The sequence below is a fragment of the Chiloscyllium punctatum genome, chromosome 9 (assembly GCF_047496795.1).
Source record: "Chiloscyllium punctatum isolate Juve2018m chromosome 9, sChiPun1.3, whole genome shotgun sequence".
Taxonomy (NCBI): domain Eukaryota; kingdom Metazoa; phylum Chordata; class Chondrichthyes; order Orectolobiformes; family Hemiscylliidae; genus Chiloscyllium; species Chiloscyllium punctatum.
Genome location: NC_092747.1, coordinates 27,806,449 through 27,823,400, shown reverse-complemented (window position 1 = coordinate 27,823,400; position 16,952 = coordinate 27,806,449).

The window sequence follows — 16,952 nt, the reverse complement described above, 5'->3', positions numbered from 1 at the left end:
AGGAGAATGTGTGTGTGTGTGTGTGTGTGTGTGTGTGTGTGTGTGGTGACATCTCACTGCAAGTGACAGAAATGGAAGCACATTAACCTTTGGATGTGGATGCTGTTGGGACCCAGAGGGACCTTATTGCTGTTGTGGGAGGGACGAGAAGATGAGGGCTGAAGTATAAGTAATATATAAACACAGCCGAGCCTTGTCAACCATGGTGGTGGAGAATCCTTGGTTGAGGATAAAAGTGGACATTTGAGTCCCCCGTTGGAAGGTCACAGCATCAGAATCAGATGAGGTAGAGAAACTGGGAGAACGGAATGTAGTCTGTGGTGTGAGGATCTATAATTTGGGTGATGGTAGGAGTCAGTGGGCTTGTTGTGGATATCTGTGACCAGTCTCCAGCAATGGAAACAGATGTCGAGGAAGGGAAGGGAGGAGTCAGAGATGGAGAAATGCAGGAGAAAAATCGGCAAGTCCAGCAATATTTGTGGAGAGAGAAACAGAGTTAACATTTAGATTCCAGTATGACTCTTCTTCAGAACTGATATGCATGTGAATGTCATCTTTGTACTTGTTTGTGAACTTTAATAACTGTCTGGCTTTTTCCACACCATGTTATCCCCACCTAGTTTCTTATGTTACAAGGGATGACATTAGCACTGAGGCACCAGGTAAAGAGACCCTGCTGGAGGCAAAACCCACATCAATCACCAGGCCCATGGCTGGCACAGTGGTTAGCACTGCTGCCTCACAGCACCAGAGACCTGGGTTCAATTCCCACCTCAGGCAATTGACTGTGTGGAGTTTGCACATTCTCCCTGTGTCTGTGTGGACCCGCTCTGGTTTCTTCTCACAGACCAAATATGTGCAGGTTAGGTGAATTGGCCATGCTAAATTGCGCATAGTGTTAGGTGAAGGGATAAATGTCAGGGAATGGGTATGGGTGGGTTGCGCTTTGGCGTGTCGGTGTGGACTTGTTGGGTTGAAGGGCCTGTTTCCACACTGTAAGTAATCTAATCCCAGTCCTGAACAGAACTAGACAACAAGCACAGGCAGTGATAACCAAGAGGAAGGGCAGGGAATGGGTTTCCATGAAAACACCTGCTCCCCCCTCCCCCCTCCCCCCTCCCCCCTCCTCCCTCTCTCCCTCCCCCCTCCTCCCTCCTCCCTCTCTCCCTCCCCCCTCCTCCCTCTCTCCCTCCCCCCTCCCCCTCTCCCTCTCCCTCTCCCTCCCCCCTCCCCCCTCCCCCCTCCCCCCTCCCCCTCCCCCCTCCCCCTCCCCCCTCCCCCTCCCCCCTCCCCCCTCCCCCTCCCCCCTCCCCCTCCCCCCTCCCCCTCCCCCCTCTCCCTCCCCCCTCTCCCTCCCCCCTCTCCCTCCCCCCTCCCCCCTCCCCCCTCCCCCCTCCCCCCTCCCCCCTCCCCCCTCCCCCCTCCCCCTCCCCCTCCCCCTCCCCCTCCCCCTCCCCCTCCCCCCTCCCCCCTCCCCCCTCCCCCCTCCCCCTCCCCCTCCCCCCTCCCCCTCCCCCTCCCCCTCCCCCTCCCCCTCCCCCTCCCCCTCCCCCTCCCCCTCCCCCTCCCCCTCCCCCTCCCCCTCCCCCTCCCCCTCCCCCTCCCCCTCCCCCTCCCCCTCCTCCCCCCCCTCCTCCCTCCCCCTCCTCCCTCCCCCTCCCCCTCCTCTCCTTCCTCCCCCCCCTTTCCCTCCCCTCTCCTTCCTCCCCCCCTTTCCCTCCCCTCTCCTCCCCCCCCTTTCCCTCCCCTCTCCTCCCCCCCCTTTCCCTCCCCTCTCCTCCCCCCCCCTTTCCCTCCCCTCTCCTCCCCCCCCTTTCCCTCCCCTCTCCTCCCCCCCCTTTCCCTCCCCTCTCCTCCCCCCCCTTTCCCTCCCCTCTCCTCCCCCCCCTTTTCCTCCCCTCTCCTCCCCCCCCTTTTCCTCCCCCCTCCTCCCCCCTCCTCCCCCCTCCTCCCCCCCCTTTTCCTCCCCCCCTTTCCCTCCCCTCTCCTCCCCCCCTTTCCCTCCCCTCTCCTCTCCTTCCCCTCTTCCCCTCTTCCCCTCCCAAGTCCACCCTTTCAGATTTCCAATGCTGACTCCTTCAATCAGACACGCATCTGCCATTTCAACCGAGAAGCCTTGGGTTATAACCAGGTCATAATCCTGTAAATACCCACAGCAGTGAGCTGGGGCCCATTAGTGGGCAATTACCCATTTTAGGGTCTTAACTGGCATTAGATCAGGAAGGCCGTACATGCAGCTTCATGATATAGACTACATTGGACCGGAAGCCATTCTAACACCCAGTTAAGAGCCATCAAACCTACTCTCTGGGTGGGTATTAAAATCCACCCATTGCCATTGGGAGACAATTTAAGCTAGTCCTCTCATCTGGAAACTTACAGGATCTGATTATCTCTAATAAACCAAATAACTGGTTGGAAAATGTTGGAAAATCTGAGACAAACACAGAAATTGCTGGAGAAATTCCACAAGTCTGGCAGCACCAATGGAGAAAAAGCAGAGTTAACTTTTCGAGTCCAGTGACCCTTCTTCAGATCTGATTAACTGTTGGTTTTATGGGTGGCCTGCTTTTATCTTTGACTGAACTCATTGAACAGTAAAACCAGACATAACATAAAAGCAACCGTGAACCAGTCCAGTCAGAATCCTGATTAAGGTGAAATTCAAGCTTGGCCTTACTAGGACAGGTGAATTAGTATTTCCTTCCAAAATATCATCTCTTCTTCTTTTGAACAATCAGATATCATTTTTAGTCGATGATATTCTGCTGAATTCAGAAACCCAGTTTATGTCATCAGACAGAGGAGGTGGTAATACAATAGAAGTCACACAACTTCAGCTTTGCCCATCACTGTCATTCTGAGCTCATGTTCATGGACAAATGGATAGAGTTTGCATTACACCATTCTGTTCATTGGTGCTTGTTGTTGAGCTGTCCCATGCGATGGTCCGTAATGGGCCAGATCAAAAAACCTCAGGGTAAATCAGGTAATGGCTTATTTGGGATTATGTTTTCTTTTAGGTGTGATGACTGATCTGTCTCCAGGGGGTCAGACTAGACACCCTTCCCTTTCTCTCTTCCCCCCCCCCCCTCTTCAATCAACAGACTGTCCAACATTAACAATTTAAGGTAATTGCCAAAGGGAACACAGGAGGAAAATCTTTTGACACAATGAGTGATTAGGATTTGGAATGCTGTGGCTGACAGCGTGGTGGAGACTGAATTAATCATGGCTTTTAATACAGAATTGGATTGTTACCTAAAGAGGGCAGATTTGGAGCATTATGGGAAAAAGGTGCGGGTGCGGCACGAGGTGAATTTCTTTGCAGAGAGCAGGTACGATGGGTCTAGTGACTTCGTGTGTTGGAAATATTCTATTACTCAATGATAAAGGCCCTCCATCTCTTTTGTGATAGCGATGTGGAGGGATTTCTTCACCCTGAGAATCATTCACCGTGGGCGGCACGGTGGCACAGTGGTTAGCACTGCTGCCTCACAGCGCCTGAGACCCGGGTTCAATTCCCGCCTCAGGCGACTGACTGTGTGGAGTTTGCACGTTCTCCCCGTGTCTGCGTGGGTTTCCTCCGGGTGCTCCGGTTTCCTCCCACAGTCCAAAGATGTGCAGGCCAGGTGAATTGGCCACGCTAAAATTGCCCATAGTGTTAGGTAAGGGGTAAATGTAGATGTAGGGGTATGGGTGGGTTACGCTTCGGCGGGGCGGTGTGGACTTGTTGGGCCGAAGGGCCTGTTTCCACACTGTAAGTAATCTAAAAAAAAAAAAAAAAATTACACTTTCAATTCTCTACCCCCAAAAAAGTATGGCGACTTAGCCATTGTATATATTCAAGGCTAAGTTTGAACGATTAGAAAGATCTCCAACTAAGTAAAGGGTGATGGAGATCAGACAGGAAAGTGGAGATAAGACCACAATCAGATCAGCCATTTAGGAACAGACTTGAGGGGCTGAATAGTCTACTCCTTCATCCGTTTCTCATTTTTATGAATGGTTACTTTTAATTGGATCTGACAAGCAATTGGTTTTCTCTGCCTGATTGATTCAGTCACACAACTGCTACCTCTATATCAGTAACAGGTTGATTTACCACAAACACCACACTTCTCAGATGAAGCCAAATCACTGAGCATGTTTGGCCATTGCCGATGGCAACAAGATTATTCATAAATTTATTCCAGCCTTTTCATTTGAATTGAATTAGGTTTATTGTCACATGTACTCACAAGTACAGTGAAAAGTTTAGATGTCACGACTTATAGCGCTGTCTTAGGTACAAAGGTCCCTAGGTACAGAACCTTGGTACAAAGCAGAAAAATAAAAGAAACAAAGTTTTAAAAAAAATGAAACATTACAGTCCTCCACTCTGAAAAATAGAAAAATAACAAAACACAGTTAACAGTTCAGCACTACAATCCATAAGCACCTGGCCATGCTGGACTCTCATTCCTCACAAGGGCTGGAACTTCCCCCACTCTGGGCTTGGCTTCATCTCTGCTGATCGTTGCAAGCCTCCAGCTCCTGCTCTTGCCGCCGGCAGCCTCGGGCTGCATGTTGCCACTCTCACACGCACTCGGGATGACAGCCATCGATGGTGGGGGAACCCCTCTCACCGCCATGTTGGGCTCAGCCTCCCTGTGCTGGCTCCGTGCTGCACAAACTCTCTCACCTCATAAGTAGATTAAATAAAGGAAAAAAAGTGAAAAAAATGAAGTAAAAAATAAGTGAAAAAAAGGAAACAAATTAAAAGCGAATGGACCAGACAGACCTTGGGCAGGAGCCCACCTGCTGTGCTGCTCCTCAGTCGCCATCTTGAACATGTTTAGCAGCACCAGTAAAAAACAAATAATCACAGCATATTCTTAATGCCAGCAGGGGGCAGAATAGAGCAGTATAATCACACCGTTTAAGATGTTTATTTGCTGGCAGGAATGCAGCCGAATGCTGACAGTATGGTATTTATGAATTAGCCTCATTGTGATTTAATATTGCAGAAGGAGCGTACTAATCTCTGCTCAAGGTTATTTGAGGATGAATACGTCTATTGAAAACTAAAACTATTCTCTCATAGTTTATTACAGAAAATGGACTTCTCCTTGTCAAGATATTTTCCATAGCTGTTGATGACTTTTGCAAGAAAATGAGTAAATCTCTTGGTTTGTAACATTTTATTTATTAAACACGTGGCAAATTAAGTATAAAAATATGTAAATGTGACCCTAACCCAGAGCAGCTAGATAATTAAACAAATACGTCTGTGATCCTCAGGAGGGCAATTATTTAAAAAAAACCAAATGCACATCTTCTAACCGCCTCTGCATCTTATTTTATAACAATTAACATCTCCAAATCCCACAGCACAAAAAGAGGTTAATTTGGCATGTCAAATCTGTCTCAGCTCCTTGGAACAGTATTTAACCTCTCCCTGACTATTTCCTTATAGCCCTGTAATTATTTTCTCTTTCAAGTGTTTATCTGAATTTTTCCTTTTGAAAGAAGAGGTCTAAAAGACTTATATTTATGTGACAAGGTATTGCTGGAGATCTGAAAAAAAACCCAAAAGTGTTTGAGATACTCAACATCTGTGGTGAGACCTAGGAGTAAACATCACTAACATTCTGTTCTGTTTTCTCCACATCAATGCTGCACTCAAGAAAGCATACCTTCCAATATCTCAGAACGCTCAAGAAATGCAGCACAATGACTCCTACCAATTTTTATAGATGCACCATTGAAAGCAACCTACCTGGATGCATCACAGCAATGACTCTGCTCAAGCCCGTAGCCCAGTCCATCACGGAAATCAGTTTTTCTTCCGTTGACTCCATCTACACTTCCTGCTGCCTTGGGAAACAGCCAACACAATCAAAGATCCCTCCCACTTTGTCTATACTCTCTTCCATGAGGCTGAAGGTACAAATGTTTGAAAATATGTACCAACAACTTCAAGATCAGCTTCTTCCCCGCTATTGTCAGAATTTTGAATGGAGCTCTCTTATGTTAGAGTTGATCTTTCTCTGTAGCTGTAACACTGCATTCCGTTCTCCTCCCCTGATGTACTTATATAAGGTATGATTTGTCTGGTTAGCAAGCAAAACAATACTTTTCACTATATCTTGGTGCATGTGACAATAATAAATCAAATCAAATCAAAACGATAAACGGAGTTACTGTCTAGAATCTGATTAACTCTTCTTTGGTTCCAAAGAAGCCAATGAACTCAAAATGTTAACCGATTTTCTCTCCTCACTGTAGAGAGCAAAGGTTTCCAGTATCTTCAGACTTAAGTCTCCTGCTCATGCAGAGAGTCAGCAGCAGGAAAGAGCTGAACATTTAGAATGCTACAGAAGAAAGTCTCTTTGTAAGATTCGAGAAGGAAGAATCTACAGTCAATGTTTAAAGGAGTTCAAACCTGGCGAGCAATGTACTGCAGCCAGAGAGTTCAAAGCTCCCCTCAAAAAAATGGGAATTAGTTACTCCAAAGCAGATACAGACGGCACCATATGGCAGTGCACTGTGGGAGCTATCCCAAGGCAGCTAATGGATATTGGAAGCTTTGTGAGTGAAGTGAAAATCCTTGGTCAACAAGGGAAAACTTAATAAAAGCGGCAGGATGTACAGGCTGGGAAAGTGAAAAGTAAGGAAATTAGTTACAGGTCAGATGGCATTTTGCTGTCATTCCAGGCAGTCTCAATGAGGCATGGCTGTAGCAAGAGAAATCAAGGGCATCAAAGGCAACTTATACCCAGGTTGCAGACCTGGGGATATTGCAAACCCAGAATTAAAGTAATAAAGGAACAGGTTAAATGCTGAAGCACAACCCTGGTCTAGTGGAAGGGAGCTGAGACACTTGAAGGCCACAGAAAAGGCAGGGCATCCTTCATGAAAAACGTGTTGAGAGGGAAGCATTTATTTAATTGATGGGAAGCAGGAAGCATCCAGGGAAATACAGGGACAGTAACAAGGATTTTTATCATAGTTCTGGATTAGTAGTGCTGGAAGAGCACAGCAGTTCAGGCAGCATCCAAGGAGCAGCGAAATTGACGTTTTGGGCAAATTTCGCTGCTCCTTGGATGCTGCCTGAACTGCTGTGCTCTTCCAGCACCACTAATCCAGAATCTGGTTTCCAGCATCTGCAGTCATTGTTTTTACCTTTTTATTATAGTTGCAGAACTACCCAAGAAAAATCATTAATTAAAGTGGCATTCACCTTTTGACTCCTCAAATATTCGAGTAATTTACCAAAATTGTGATTAGGGAAGGAATGATTTCTTAAAGCTATAGACAGTGGGATTCATTTGGTAAGGATGTTAAGAAAAGTGAAGTCATTTATTACAGCTACAAATGGTGGGAATTGTCTATTTTAGTCATGAAAGGTGTGCGTTCTCCAGTTTAGCCATGAGAAACTGGAATCTTTGGGAAAACAGCCCAGTACAGCAAAACAGTACAGTAGCACTAAGTACTAAAAAAGAAGAAAAATGTGAGACAGCATCAACAATAATATTGCCAGGAAGATTTAATTTTAGAAATGGTTGAAATAGTACCTAAAATTAGACATCTTAGAGAAAACAATTTGTAAGTTGCAGAATTGCTTTATTTGCCTAATACTTCTTGTTGAACAATCCCAATTAAATACATGTAGTTCTGACCATTGATGACTTCTATCAGGCTCCTCCAGAGGGTGCCCTTCTGAATGTGGGCAATGGATAGTGGTAGATTCCAAGTTCCTTTTGTTAAAAAAATGTTAATTGGATTTAGTGTGACTGGCAAGGCTAGCTTTTATTCCCCAGAGAAAAGTTAAGAGTTGGCCACATTGCTGTCTGTCTGGAGTCACATGTAGGCTAGCAGTTTCCTTCTGTAATGGGCACTTTACCGAACCCCCCAACCATATAATCAGCAATGGATTTGTTGTCATCATTAAACTCTTAACCTGATATTCTTATTGGATCTACTGTTACAGAATTTGAAGCCAGGTCCCCAGAATATTACCTCAGTCTCTGGATTAACAAGATACCATTAGGCCATTGCTTCCTCTTAACTTGACATTTAGTCAATGTAGGTTTAAAAATGAAAGCCGTAAAACTTGGAAGTTTGTGTGATCCTTCCATTAATGTGGTTGGGAAGTTTGACTTCCTTTTTCTATGGAGATTATAACATTAACCTTGTCAAATGTAACTACCAAGTTTTAATGTTTTCAGGTCTCTATGTACTATCTATTCATTATCAGGATGCAATGAGTTGATTAGCATGATCTGAGAAACACTTCCTTTCATTTCTGGAAGGGCTGTCCATGTTCTCTCCTCAGAGCACTGTTAGATAAAATTACTTTATGCTCAAGGGCATTTGCTAGGAACGCCACAAGCCCTCTTGGAGGTATCCCTGAATTGTCAGAAATTCAGCAATTTTGCTCATAGAGCTAATCAGAAGGCTAGGCAATGATGATGTTCTGTGGTTAGTCTTTCAAAACATTTTATTAGAGGATTTTGAACTTTGTCTAAATGAGCATCTTCTTTTCTAAAATCTGTTTTGCAAATAGCACAGATAGGGAGTTCATCTTTTTTTGAGAAGTGTTGGAAGTAATTCCAATCTTACAAAATTTCTCAATATGTCTGAGTTCAGTCCACGTGACAATGTCAATTTTGGCCAGCAATCCGAAGGATTATCACAATTTGGTGCTTCAACAAAACGCCACAAAGATGATAATTTTCTTGATTGAAAAAATAAAATGCAAGTAAATAAGGTGCCTTATTTATGAAACTTTCAACACTTATATGAAAAGATGACAAAAAATCTTGTGTAGTGATGATGCAACGATTTGACCAACATTTGTTCCAGTTGAGAGATTGATGTATAAAAATCCCAGTCTTCCACCAGTGCAGTTGGAAAATGTGATAGACTGTAGCATTATATGCTCAAAGTCTCCAAGAAGAAGAAAAATAACTGACTGAATTCTGATCCAGCATGATCTGATAGCAGCTCAGCAAGAAAATAACTGATTGCCTCTGATAATTAAAATTTGTCACTGATCCCACAATGGAAATCAGAGGGAGACATTTGCTATGGTTCTCCAAATGAAGAAAAGGGGGGAAAAGCATGTAAATGTGAAAACTCGATTTAGAATTCCATAAGGAAGATTTAAAAGGGAAATACTGGCTGATATCTTCTGCTCCTTGGAGGCAGGAAGGTGGTGGGTGTATAACTGACCCTTATCACCATACAACCTCTATCAAAATTAACTCTGCATTGGAAAGCCTATGGTCACCTTTCTGCCCTGCTGCTAATTGAGATCCTTAGGTGGTCAAAGGATTCAGTGAGCTGCCACTGAAATTATCAAATGGGCTAGTTGTCATGCGGCATGTCTGATAGGTAAGGGACTGAGCTGAGACAGGAACCCACAACCACTTTCCATTTAGAAGGGTAAGTAGAGCAGATACATGGGAACATCACCAACTGCAAGTTTCCCTCCAAAACAATCACTATTCTGATTTGGAAATATGTCATTGATCCTTCACTGCTGTTGGGTTAAAATCCTGGAATTCTCTCCTCAATGGCATTGTGGGTCAATGTACATGGACTGCTGTGGTTCAAGAAGACAGCTTAACACCTTTTTAAGATAATCAGGGAAGAGCAATAAACCAGACCAACAACGCCCATGTCCCACAAGTGAATAAATAAAAAAAAGGAAAGGGGTTATCTACTATGAGTCACCACATTATCTCCAACACTCTGGACCTGCTGGCCCTGTAAACGGTCCCCTATTCTACTCGGATGCTGCCTGACCTGCTGTGCTTTTCCAGCACCACTCTAATCTTGACTCTGATCTCCAGCATCTGCAGTTCTCACTATCACCTAGCTTCCAATTGGTCTTTAACTTTTGCAAGGTGAGAGTCATAGTTCCAGTCACAGGCCTGCCTGCCGTCTTGCTAATGTTGACTGGCACCAGATTGTGGTGAGGATTAGCTGAAAGAGTCAGCGGGAATCTCTAGCTGGCTCTCCTGCCATTTGGATGAGACACCCTGCTCCTCAACAACACTCTCTGCTATGGTTTCAAGGACTAAACATTTTCTAAAGTAAAAGAAGCTGCTATTACGGCTGGTGGTCACAAACTATCCCACTACGCACGTCGGGAGGAGCAAACATTTGTATGCGAAACTGGAGAGGTAACAGAAGTGACCGTGAACAGGACTCTAATTATCACTGAGGGTTTGGGAGAAATGAAATGCCAGATATTTTTCAGAGAAATGGAAATGGCAATATGGAAGCTAAGTATAATTATCGGGGATCAACATGTTACTTCTGCCATAAAGTGGGGCAGATAAAAATTGGAAATTCAATACAAATTGGTAGCATCTATAGGAGTCTCTAGTGTTTTTTCAGAACATTCTGTCCAAGTGAGTGAAGCATGTGAGTAAATGATACCATCGAATGTGCTTACAGAGGGTGTAAATTGGAACAGAAATAATTCTGGAATTTTATATTTGGCACTGAAGTAACTCCATTTTTGTCTGATAAAAGAGCCAAAAATATTGTTGCGCTCAGCAACATCCTGACGTTCTGCAGTATGAATGTAAATTGTGCTTCAGTCAGTGATTCTGTTATTGTGGGTGTGGTGTCTATCTCTCTGTCTTTGGTCTCAATCTTATTGCTGAGAGTTGGACCTTGGACAAAGGACTTTCAATAAATTGGCCCTCACATATGAGCAAAGAGCTACAGTGGTTTATCATTGCCTTCTGCTGAATGGCTGACCAGGAAACGTTCCCACTTTTATCACCTGCCATTGGTTATATTGGAAAGATTTACAAGTAGATAATCAACCTGTTTGACTACAGACTTAACATGATTTGGAAGTCAAACCCATATCTTTTGGTTCAGAGGTAAGGATGTGAGGTCTAAATCACCTATTAATATTAAACTTTCCATAGGAAATGATCCAGCTAGGAACCATATGCTCTTCCAGAGGTTTTCTTAAATTCCATTGAAGTTGTTCAGGATAGGTATGTATCAGCAAGCTCAACTGACTTGGAAAAAACATATTATGTGTTTACGAGTCTGTTGTAAAGCACAATAGTTTGACTCACAAGCTGCCCAAAGAGTCAAATCTCAGCCTTTTAAAGTTAAAATAAATACTGAAACCTCCAACTGACAACAAAGAGTTAAAGGTAACCAGAAATTATTTGAGTTGTTTGAAAGAGAAAAGGCAAGTGGGTAGATGGAGAAGACGGCTGCAAATGGTTGGGGTAGAGAAGGAGAATGTAAGGCCGGGAGGGAAGCTGTAAAGGGGTAGAGAAGGAGAATGTAAGGCCGGGAGGGAAGCTGTAAAGGGGTAGAGAAGGAGACTGAAAAGGCGGGGACTTAAAAACTACAAAGGGGAGTGGATAGTTTTAAACTTGTCAATAAAAAGGAATACATAACTCAGTAGGAGCCAGAAAAGCTTGAAATTAGTGATATAAAGAATTCATTGCAACTTAATGTGGAATCTCTAGCTTAAGGTTGCATAGGTTCAGGGGCTGTGGATACCTGGATACTATTATAATGAACAATGTCAATGTTAGATCTAACTCTAAAATTGAGGTTAAAATCCTCCAGTTTTGTGTGTAAGTAATAGAAATAATTTAGCTCTGACCTCAGTAGTTTGTGGAAGTATGTCTAGGGTGTATCAGTTACTTTGAATACATTGCTAACATTTGACTATTTTCTTGTAACAACTTAATTACTGTGATGTCAAAGAACTTGCTGTTTTCCTTGTGTACATGGCTTAAGTTTGATAGGAGGTTGATAGCAACAGGGATATTGATTTGTTTTTTTTTCCTGAATCTGATTCTCTGTAAATATAAATGCCCCATATGCCAATGCAAATACAGAAGATATTGTTACTAACCACTGCATGAGCTAATAAATCAAGATAAATCACAAAATGGAAGAGTAAAGGAACTCAAGAAAATCACAATCATCAGAGAAGCAATATTAAGTAAAGTATTGGAACTGCATCAGATAAATGCCCTGGTTCTGATGGATTTTGTTCCAGGGTTTTAAAAGAAGTGGCTAGTGGGATAGTTGATGCATTGGTTTTAATTTGCCAAAACTCCCTTGATTTAGAGACAGTCTCAATAAATTAGAAGATAACAAATGTAACTCCTTTATTCAAAATTGGAAGGAAGACAGAAAGCACGAAATGAAAGGTCAGTTAGCTTAAGGTCTGTCATATGGAAAATGTTAGACAGTTATTAAAGAGGGTATAGAAGAGAGCATGGATATGCACAAGGTATTCAGGCAGCCCTAAAACAGTTTTGTGAAAGGGAAATCCTATTTGACCAATTTATTGGAGTTCTTTGAGAAGGTAACATGAGTTGTGAATGTAAAGTGAACAACAGAGGATGTACTGTACTCAGGTTTCCAGACGTCAATGATAAAGTGTCATATCAAAGGTTATTGCAAAATAATAGAACCCCCATTGTGTCAGGGGTAACAAATTGGTATGTATAGCTTGGCTGGCTAACAGAAAGCAGCAAGGACTAATTAGGGATAGTCAACATGGCTTTATGAGTGGGAAATCATGTCTCACAAACTTGATCGAGTTTTTTGAAGAAGTAACAAAGAGGATTGATGAGAGCAGAGTGGTAGATGTGATCTATATGGACTTCAGTAAGATGTTCGACAAGGTTCCCTATGATTAGTACTCGTGGAATACAGGGAGAACTAGCCATTTAGATACAGAACTGGCTCAAAGGTCGAAGACAGAGGGTGATGGTGGAGGGTTGTTTTTCAGACTGGAGGCCTGTCACCAGTGCAGTGCCACAAGGATCGGTGCTGGGTCCACTACTTTTCATAATTTATGTAAATGATTTGGATGCGAGCATAAGAGATATAGTTAGTAAGTTTGCTGATGACACCAAAATTGGAGGTGTAGTGGACAGTGAAGAGGGTTACCTCAGATTACAACAGGATTGGGACCAGATGGGCCAATGGGCTGAGAACTGTCAGATGGAGTTTAATTTAGATAAATGCGAGGTGCTGCATTTTGGGATAACAAATTTTAGCAGAACTTCTACACTTAATGGTAAGGTCCTAAGGAATGCTGCTGAACAAAGATTCCTTGGAGTGCAGGTTCATAGCTCCTTGAAAGTGGAATCGCATGTAGATAGGATAGTGAAGAAGGCGTTTGGTATGCTTTCCTTTATTGGTCAGAGTATGGAGTACAGGAGTTGGGAGGTCATGTTGCAGCTGTACAGGACATTGGTTAGGCCACTGTTGGAATATTGTGTGCAATTCTGGTTTCCTTCCCATCAGAAAGATGTTGTGAAACTTGAATGGGTTCAGAAAAGATTTTCAAGGATGTTGCCAAGGTTGGAGGATGTGAGCTATAGGGAGCGGTTGAATAGGCTGGGGCTGTTTTCCCTGGAGCGTCGGAGGCTGAGGGGTGACCTTATAAAATCATGAGGGGCATGGATAGGATAAATAGATAAAGTCTTTTCCCTGGGGTGGGGGAGTCCAAAACTCGAGGGCATAGGTTTAGGGTGAGAGGGGAAAGATGTAAAAGAGACCTAAGGGAAGACCTTTGCACACAGAGGGTGGTACATGTATAGAATGAGCTGCCAGAGGAAGTGGTGGAGGCTGGTACAATTGCAACATTTAAAAGGCATTTGGATGGGTATATAAATAGGAAGGGTTTGGAGGGATATGGACTGGGTGCTGGCAGGTGGGACCTGATTGGGTTGGGATATCTGGTCGGCATGGATGGGTTGGACTGAAGGGTCTGTTTCCGTGCTGTACATCTCAATGACTCTATAAGTATGTGTAAATGGTTTTTTTCATGTTGGCATGATGTAATTCATATGTGCCACAGATACCAATGCTTGGGCTTCCAACTATTTATGCAAATTAAATAGTGGAAGATATAGTTGTTACATTTGCTGATGACACATGCCCCGGTAGGAAAGCAAATTGGTAAAATATAATTAGGTTGAGTGGGCAAAGATCTGACAAATGCAATATAATGAGAGAAAATGTGAAATGGCCAAATTTGGCAGAAAGAATAATAAAAAGGCACATTACCTGAGGTTGAGAGATTGCAGAGGTCTGAGATATGTAGGGATCTGGGTTTGCTTGTCCATGAATTTCAAATGGTTAATATGAAGGTAAAGAAAGTAATTAAGAAAATTGTTCTGAACTCTCAGGATAAGGTGAGTATAAAAGTGAGAGAAATCTTTCAACAGTGAAAGGGTTCACTAATCAAACTAGGACAATCTCTACAGATTCACTTACTATTTGTTTACTGTCTGAGCTGCTTTACTTCATATTAAACTAGTAATTTTATTGTTTAGTAATATTTCAAAAAACCCCAGTCTTCCCATTTCCCAGATTCTTCCTTTACTGTTTACAAATATGCAAGGTGCAGCCTGCCACATGTGTAATGATTTCCCACTGTTAGTTTGTTCTGATTGAATGTTGTTAGCGCTGATGGTTAGCTATGACTAATATTAAATGGTTGCCTCATGGGAAAAAATCCTAAAACACTCCTCCAATTTGTATCAGCAACTTGTAGGCCACAAGATAATGTAGAGGAGTTGCTGGCCTAGTCAGATTGTCACTAGACTATTAATCCAGAGATCCAGATAGTGTTCCGAGGGATCTGGGTTCAAATCCTGCCATTGCAAATAGTGGAGATTCGATTCAATTAAAAAAAAGTCTAGAAATAAGAGTCTAATGATTTAATCACCATCGATTGTTGGAAAAACCTAGCTCCCTTAGGGAAGGAAGCTGCCACCCTTATGAGATCTAGATTACATGTGAGTCCAGATCTGCAGCAATGTGATTGACTTTTACCTGCCCTCTGGGCAATTAGGGATGGGCAATAAATGCTGTCCCCTGAATGAATGAAAAACAAATGCACACGTGAGCAGTTGCACAAGCTCTTCATGATGGAGAGTTTGAGATACAAAAATAGGCTTCAGCATCGGAGGTTGAGTGGCGATTGAGGGGTGCTGGTTCATAAAACCATGAGGGACAAAGGTAAGGTGACTAGCAAGATTCTTTTCCCCAGAGTGGGGAAGTTCAAAACTACGGGGTATAGTTTAAGGTGAAAGGAGAACGTTTTAAATAGGACACAAGGGGCAATTTTATTTTAAACAGTGTCTCGTGTGTGAATAAATTGCAAGAGGAAGCAGTGGATACAGATACATTTATAACATTTAAAAGACATCTGGATAAATACATGAATAGGAAAGGTTTGTAGGGATATGGGTCAGGAGCAGGCAGGTGAGACTAGTTTAGCTTGGGAACATGGTCAGTGTGGACTAGTTGGACCAAAGGGTCTGTTTCCACACTATGATTCTAGGACTCCGTGACTCCAATGAAATTATCGCAAGGTGAACTGAAAAGAAGTGGAACATGAGTGTAACTTCACTGAATCACAAGTTCTCACTTCTCCGGATCTCCAACTTCAAATTGATTAACTGGATTTACATTCCACCAAGCCATTAAAATTTCATGTTCTTAAATAGTGATTAATGCATTAGACAGTGTTACACCTGATCTGTGGACACCAGACCAAGTAAAACTTTTGATTATTTTTGTGAGATAGATGCATTTTTATTAGGTTATTCATGTGGAAAAGAAAGAAAATGTGAATAAATGCTGCTGAGGTATCTATTGGCAATGATATAATTAAACTATGGAAAATGTTTGAGGGCTGACTGCTCTCGCCCATCTCCTGAATTTGTACGTTCCTAAACACCAAAGCCACGACAAGTGCAAAAGAGAATGAATGTGCCACTTATACATCTACCAAGCTTAATAAACTTCAGGATGATGATAGAGATATCAACAGTGTGACAGCAATAATGGATAAAGAATAGAATTTGCAATCAGTCACAAAAAGGAAGTAATTGATGCAGCACTTCTGACACATTTTGCTGGTGTAATCGCTAGTGTAAGAGTGGCGTCCTGGAGCGAGATAATTACCATTTCATTATAGCAGGTTACTGCTGAGCACATGCTGTTCTTCCTCATTGTTCCATTTTAAAATCTTGTCAAATGAATGCAATTGAAGAAAATAATAATGTTCAGACAGGATACCAATAAAAAAAAATGCAGATTCAATGCAATGCATTTTATATGTTTCATTCTTGATACAAGAGCAGGGCAAATTATTTGTCCTCTTGTCTGTAAATTTGTATAGTTTATAAGTAAAGCTAATTATTTATACTTTGCAAGGATAGGTGTTGTCACATCATTAGCAGCACAAATGTCATCTAGGAACGCAGGGTCTCCAAGTGGAATAGAACACCTAAATCTGTGTATGGGTCCCAACATTGTCTGACAAGATGACAATAGAGTTGAGCACTTACATCCCTTCAACAAGAGGACACAATGATGGGATTCAACAGCTGAAAGAGATGGAGAGATGGAACAAAACAGAGAGAAAATTAAAGGAAAGACTCATTTATGTAGTGCTTAGAGTCATAGAGATGTACAGCATGAAAACAGACCCTTCGGTCCAACTCGTCCATGCTGACCAGATATCCCAACAATCCAAAAGATGTGCAGGTCAGGTGAACTGGCCATGTTAAATTGCCCATAGTGTTAGGTGCATTAGTCAGGGGTTAATATACGGTGGGGGAATGGGCCTGGGTGGGTTACTCTTTGGACGGTCAGTGTGGACTTGTTGGGCCAAAGAGCCTGTTTCCATACAGTAGGGAATCTAATATCTAATCTAGTCCCATTTGCCAGCACTTGGCCCATATCCCTCAAAACCCCTCCTATTCATATACCCATCCAGACGCATTTTAAATGTTGCAATTGTCCAGCCAGCACTCTTTATGACACAGGATATCTCAAGGTATTGTACAGCAAAAGAAGTACTTCTGAGGTGCAGTCTGCTTTGTAACTGTAATATTGGAACAGTGACAGACAAACTGGCAGCAAGTGATGTGTGGATC